The sequence below is a fragment of the Sapajus apella genome, unplaced genomic scaffold (genome assembly GCF_009761245.1).
Source record: "Sapajus apella isolate SASKATOON/1434 unplaced genomic scaffold, GSC_monkey_1.0 scaffold278, whole genome shotgun sequence".
In the NCBI taxonomy this organism is placed as follows: domain Eukaryota; kingdom Metazoa; phylum Chordata; class Mammalia; order Primates; family Cebidae; genus Sapajus; species Sapajus apella.
The window spans coordinates 151,595-159,004 of record NW_022437218.1 but is presented as its reverse complement, the minus strand read 5'-3'; positions in this window follow the sequence as shown (position 1 = coordinate 159,004).

Genomic DNA, 7,410 nt, shown 5'->3' with positions numbered 1-7,410 from the left:
TTTCCATACAGTTACGCTTAGCGTGTGTGCCTCTCCTGCCTCCCTTCCTACCTTTTCTGCCTCTACCATCCCTGAGACAGTAGGACCAGCCTCTTCTCTTCTTCAGCCTACTCAATGTGAAGATGATATAGATGAAAACCTTTATGATGACCCACTTCCATTTAGTGAATAGTGAATACATTCTCTTCCTTATGATTTTATTAGCTTACTTCACTGTATAATATACAATACAAATCACATAAAAACTAAATCACATAAAAACAAATCACATAAAAACACTAAATATGTTAATTTAGTGTTTATGTTATTGGTAAGGCTTCTGGTCAACAGTAGGCTATTAACAAAAGTTGTGGGGAGTTGAAAGTTCTATGTGGACTTTTGACTGTGTGGGAGGTTGGCACCCCATCCCCTTCATGGGAACTGTAGTTTCATTAAATTCTCACGTGCTGCGAGATTGGTTTATTATCTCCATTTTACAGATAAGAAACTTGAAACCCAAGAGTCTTCGTAAGTTGCCCAGAGTCGCGTCACTGGTGAGTGGCAGAAACTGGAGTCCCCACCCAAACTATCCCTGACCTCAGCACAGGATGCCAAGTGTGCGTGCAGCAGTGGGAGACACCGGGAGATGGAGGCTGCCCTCTGTGTTGAGGCCACTTGCATATCTGGCTTCTGTGCAACAGCCTTGCTTACCTCCACCAGCTTGGTTTTGGTTAAATGCACCACAGCAAGATCATGTGGACTTCTTGAGCACTGGTTTACATCTATGGGATGGACTTGGTGATCTCTTTGAGGTATGTGGAGATACTAAGCTAGTGGAAAAAGTGCTGAACAGGCTGGGACCGGTGGCTCATCCCTGTAATCCCAGCCCTTTGGGAGCCCAATGCAGGACGATCACTTGAGGCCAGCCTGGGCAACATAGTGAGACCTGTCTCAAAAAAAAAAATAATAATTTTTTAAATGTGGAACAAAGACCCACCTGTGTTCAATCTTGGCTCCTCCCTGGATAATGCACCCATTCCCAAGTGTAGGTGTTGATGACCCTTGGGAGTACATCTTAAGCCAGGCAGCACACCAACCAGAGTTCCAGGCAGTTCCCCAGCTACCACCTCAGATGTCTCTACCTGGCTGTCCCACAGGTGACCATCACTTCACCTGGCATCCCAGCCAGACACCTGGGGGCTGGGCCCTGGAGTACTCCCCAAAGATCCCTTGTTCTTCACAACCCCCAGACCCACTACCTCTCCGCTGTTACCTCTCAGAGCTTTAGCACCCGCCACTTCTCCATCTCTGCACCTCCTCCCCCTGAACTCCCTGCAAACCGTCTCCACCCAGTAGCAAAGGGGCTTTTTAAAAAATGGAATCTGGCCATGCTGTCCCAGCTAAACATTCTCCCAGGCTTCCTGGTGCCTTGGGATGAAGATAGCATCTTAAGGCAGCCTCATCCCCTTCCTATTTTCCTCCCCAGCTCCTAGGACTCTCTGCCCCTGTCCTGGCTCCAGCCACGCTGGCTGGCAGGCTCATGCTGCCCTGTGTCACAGGCCTTTCCACGTAACATTGCTGTGATCAACATACTCTTCTGCTTCCCCAACTCCCAGCCTTTGGCAAGTTAACCAACTTCTAGTCATGGCTGAAGCATCACTTGCTTCCCTAAGGACGCCTTCCCCAACTTCCGACACCACGTCTAGGGCTGTGCCGCCTCTCCGGGACCAGCGCCACATGGGGCCATTGAGCCCTTGAAATGTGCATCCGCTGCCGAGAACTGGAAATTTTTAATTTTAATTAATTTGAATTTCAAATGGGTTCAGTTACCTTTGAAACAAGGTGATATACATCTATTTTTTCAACTGTGAATTCTGTGAAATCTAAATATAGATTATTCCCCACAAATTTAGATCTGAATTGAGAGGTGCTATAAGAGTACCACACACCAAATTTCAAAGACTTAGCACAAAACAGGAATTTCAAGTAGTTCGATAATCATTTTTTATATTGATTCCATGTTGTGATGATATTTTAGGTATACTGGTTTTATTTATTGATAGACAGGGTCTCGCTCTCTCGCCCAGGCTGGAGAACTCCTGGACTCGGGTCATCCTCCCGCCTCAGCTTCACGAGTTGCTGGGACCACAAGGCGAGCACCACCACTCCCGGCTTTTTGTTTTGTTTTGTTTTATTAAGAAACGGGGTCTTGCCATGTTGCCCAGTTGGTCTGGAACTCCTGGGCTCAAGCGCATCCTCCTATCTCGGTCTTCCAAGTAGCTGGGATTACAGGCATGAGACACCCCGCATGGCGGGGCATACCGGCTTTAAACGAGAAAAATGTTCTGAACATAAACCTACCCATGTTGGCGCGCGGGATATGGCGTGGAGGTACTGGCCTGGCCGGAGATCCTTTCAGCAGAAGGTGAAGTAGCGGCAGCGCGTTCTTTAACCTTCCCGGAACCACTGATCTTTTGTAAAGCGCGCGGTTTTGTGCGCTCCCCCTCCTACCCGGCAGCCCGTGGTGCAGGGTCACGTCCAGCCCCGGACGCTGCAGGGGCTTGTCTCTGCGTCCCGCCTCCTGTGCATCTACGGGCGCCGCGCTACAGTCCGGGGTCCTGCAGGGCGTGGGGAGCCACGCTGGGGGCGCCTCCGGAGGACGCGGTTCTCCAGCCCTTCCCGTGCCTAAGCAGGACCGAGGCTGAGTTTCTTCCCGCGGGTGGAAACTAAAGTTGGGCGGGGACTGGCGCCAGCCATGGGTGCGGGTTCCGGGGCGCAGGCACAGCGCGGGATCGAGGGTGCAGGGCCCGGAGCGCGGATCCCAGGCGCCCTCACCGCACTGGGTGATGGAGGTGTGCAGCAGCGGCACGAAGCGTTTCAGAGGGCACACAGAGCAGAACAGCACGCTGTGAACAGTAAAGATAGCGTATTTGTCAATTATACCTTCATAAACCTGAGGCAAAGAGAAGAACCATAACAACAAAAAATAAAGCCGAGAAACATTTAAGAGATTTATTACTTTGTTTTAAAATAACAGAAGCAAGCCCGTTACATGATAATATAAGTCGCATATTTTTGTGAGAAATGTTTTACAAAGAAAAAAAAATGTATGGGAAAGTGGCGGTGCTTCAGTTGTGTAAGCTGTCACGTCTAACACAGCCGCATCGTCGGCCCGGTGCTCCCCTGCAAGGCGCTCCCGCTTTCAGCGAAAAGAGGTCAATAGGGTCTCCCTATTGTGAGGAAACAGACTTGACTCAACCTGACTCAGCCGCTGACAGGGTCGTGAAAATCCTAGGGTGGCACAATTGAGTTTACTGGAGAAGAGTGTGGAGTACAGGGGAGTTAGGAGCGGGTCCAGGGCAGGCCACACTGACCAGTGGTCTCGGGGGCCACCGTCAGAAGGAGCAGTGGCACCAGGTGGAGGCCAGGAGGGGAACATGGGAGCTGCCGCATTCCAGGCGGAGGGAACTGCAGGTGCTGAGGCCCCAGGCAAGTGCACTGAAGGCCGAAGGGCCACTGTGGTCAGAGCCGGAGGCAGCAGAAGGGAGGCCCTAGGGGAAGGTAGAGGCCAGAGCAGCAGCGAGGCCAGACAAGCGCTGCGGCCCAGAAACAAAGGGCAGCCACGGAAGAGCTTGGGAGAATGATATCAAATTTGCATGTTAAAACACCACCCTCAAGAAGTTCAGTCAATCATTAGAGACAAGTGTCAGCCAAAAGATAACATAAATAACATATTTTTAAAAAACTAAACAATAATTTGGTAACTTCTTGGCTATGACACCAAAACCACAGGCAACAAAAGAAAATCAGACTTTATCAAAATTTAAAAACCTTCATGCATCAAAGGGCAGTCAGAGCGAAAAGATAACCCAAAGAATGAGAGAAAATATTTGTGAATGGTTTATCTGATAAGGGTTTAACATCCAGAATATAAAAAGAACTTCTACAATTTGACAACAACAAAACCCGATTTAAAGGACTTAAATAGAAATTTCTCCAAACGACGTCTATGGATGGCCAATAAGCACACAGGAAGATGCTCAGCATCGCTAGTCATCACTGACACACAAATCACAACGAGATGTAACTTCACATGCACTAGGGTGCCTGTTTTTTTTAAAAAAAACCAACAAAAAACAGAATAACGAGGGTAGTCCAGGCTGTGGAGAATTGGAAACCTGGTACATATTGCTAGAAGGAATGTAAGATGCACAGCAGCTGTGGATGCAGTTCCTCACACAATTACAGGTATTGATCGACTTACGACCTATGCAACTTACGACCATTCGACTTTACGACCACAATCACAATCCACGACTGCTCCACATCTGGCAGCGCAAACGTTGCCCAGCTGGGCCTACGACAGTGCGGATCAGCTTCCGGCAGCACTACCATCTCCGCGTGCACCATTTCAACTGTTATCCCAAACTCGGTACAGCAATTTGTGTTTTGTGTCTTGGATATTTTTCATCAAACACCTCCCAATAAACTTCTTATACATTTAGAAGCAATGGACCCAAACATCGAACGAATTTGCAAGGATTGAACGGATGGCACACGATGTGCTTCCTCCGTATCGTGAAATTTATGAAGAAAAAAAGAAACATACAATTCAGACAAAGCTCACCATGTTTATGAAAAAACCAACTCCGGTAACCCCAACTGCTGCCTCAGATGACGACATCAACGATCCTCAGCCAAGCACCAGCGGGCAATAAAATGTTTCGTACATGTTTATATATTTTGATATGTTTTACAATTGGGAAAATGTTTCCTATGGTATTTTTTACACCTGATTTTGTATTTTTGTATGCACCTATATTTTGTAATTTTGTATGTTTTGCAAATATTAAACCAGTTGTACCGGTAATGCAGTGTTTTACTTAAACCTGACGAATGTAAAAATAAGAAACAAAATGGTGTAGAGATGATATAAATGACATAAAATGAACAAAGAAAATTATGATATGTAACAATAATGAAAGAAAATTATGATAAAATATGACTTAAAGATTTTTATAACATCATTTCACGGTACTGTACATATAGCCTACTCAACTTACGACCAAATCGTGTTACGACCGGTCTGTTGGAACCGATCGTGGTCGTAAGTCCAGCACTAGCTGTAAACACAGAATGACATTTGACCCAGCAATTCCACCTTTAGGTATACACACAGAATTGAAAGCAGGGACTCACACAGTTATTTACACACCAGTGTCAACAGCAGCATTATTACCAACAGCCCAAATGTCCATAGCAGATGTATGGATAAGCAATGTGGTAAAGACATTCACTGGGAAGATTATTTAGTCTTAAAAGGGAAGGAAGTTTTGACTCATGCTGCAACTGGATGTACCTTGAAGGCAATAGGCTAAGTGAAATAAACAAGACACAAAAAGGCAAATATTGTATGATTCCATTTACAAAAGTATCTAGAGTAGTGAAATTCAAACAGAAAATAGAACAGTGGTTGCAGGGACTGGAGGAAGGAAGGAATGAGGAGATGTTTAATGGTTACAAAGTTTCAGTTTGGGATGATGGAAAGGCTCTGAAGATGGCCGCACAGCACTGTGAAGGCAATTAATGCCACTGAATCATACCATTAAAAATTGTTAAAATGAGGCCAGTGCAGTGGCTCACACCTGTAATCCCAGCACTCTGGGAGGCCGAGGTGGGCGGATCACCTGAGGTCAGGAGTTTGAGACCAGCCTAAGCAACATGGAGAAACCCCATCTCTACTAAAAACACCAATTATCTGGGCGAGGTGGCACATGCCTGTAATCTCAGCTACTTGGGAGGATGAAGCAGAATTGCTTGAACCCAGGAGGAGAGGTTGCAGTGAGCCAAGATCGTGTCATTACACTGCAGCCTGTGCAACAAGAGCAAAACTCCATCTCAGAAAAAAAAAAATTGTTTTATTATGCATATTTTCTCACAAAAAATGGGAAAAAACCAAAACACAACAAACCTAGATCTTCCACCCCTCTTAACAAAAAAGTTACAGACCATTTGGTGTAAATGTATGAAATATCCTTCCCTCTACCTGCCAGTTGGCAACCTTATTTTAGAATGTCCATACTTTGCTTAAGGCAAGATTTAAAAGATTTCTCCAAATACCCACCCAATCAAAGTTTACCTGATATTCAATAATAAGGTACCATCCCCATATATGAAATGCTAAGTCTCATAATAAAACACCTTTGGCATTTAAATATCCAACATCTCAAGCTTTTGTCTTATTAAATGATTATAAAAATGTACAATACTTTAAAACCATGAAATAAATTAGGTAAAATTAAGGCGACACAAATAAAATACAATGTCCTTACTCTGAATAATGACCTTAAGAAATATCTGAGTCTGGCAAAATACTAGATACGAGGAGTCAGTGCCAAGGGCAACCAAGCTGATGCTCTTTCCCATTAGTGGGGTAAACTCTGAAGCCTCCAGAGAGCTGAATCAGGCCCCATGTCTTTCTTCTTTGCTCAAACATTAATTTCTAACATGGCGGGCATGTCACCAAATGATAATAAATAAAGCAAGTTCACCTGTTTTGTTAAAAAAAAAAAAAGAAACAATCTAGTACATCCACGAATAGGAAACCACACACACCTGAACACATCGATGATGAAATAGGAATATTTAATGGCAAGGAATGATATGTACACTCGAGGTTCAATGTTTTCAAAACATATCCAGCACTTATGGCTGCCTGTGTAGAGTAAAAAAGATAGAAAGGTATAACAGAGAATAATTTTTACAACTTATAAAGTTTAATGCAATTGAGAAAGGTTTCTATAAAAATTGTTAAAATATTTTAGAGGGCAAATGCTTACTTTGCATAGCAATGCTTCAGTTACCTGGAATGCCCTCTCTACTTTCTTCCAAGCAAATTTTATGAAGTACTAAGCTCAGTGGCTCTGCTGCAAGTGCCAACAAGGTGAACAACCCAGTTCTTCCTCTCATGGAACTTGCATTCTGGTGGAATTTATTTTTGCAACATACTTGCTGACAATATCAAATGAATAATCCATTAGCATTGAAAAGTAGTTTCACACTCTCCAGTCTGGTCCTCATTTTGATATGTCTTCCCATGAGATGGATGCAAACTCATAGCAATAACTATGCCTATACATACAGCCACATGCCACATGACGTTCAGTCAATGATGGACCACATATATGGCGGTGGCTCCACAATATCGTGTTTTTGCTACGCCTTTTCTATGTTTAGATACATAAATGTTTACCAATGTGTTACAAATGCCTACAGTAGTCAGTAAAGTCACATGTTGGGGGAAGCAGCAATGGAGGAAGGGTTTACAGTGTGCCTACATAAACTGGTTATAAGTAATGTATAAAAGAAATCAGGAACAGTAAACTGTGGAAAACCTTAGGAGACCTCTGGGGAGGAAGGCCCCTCTATTGC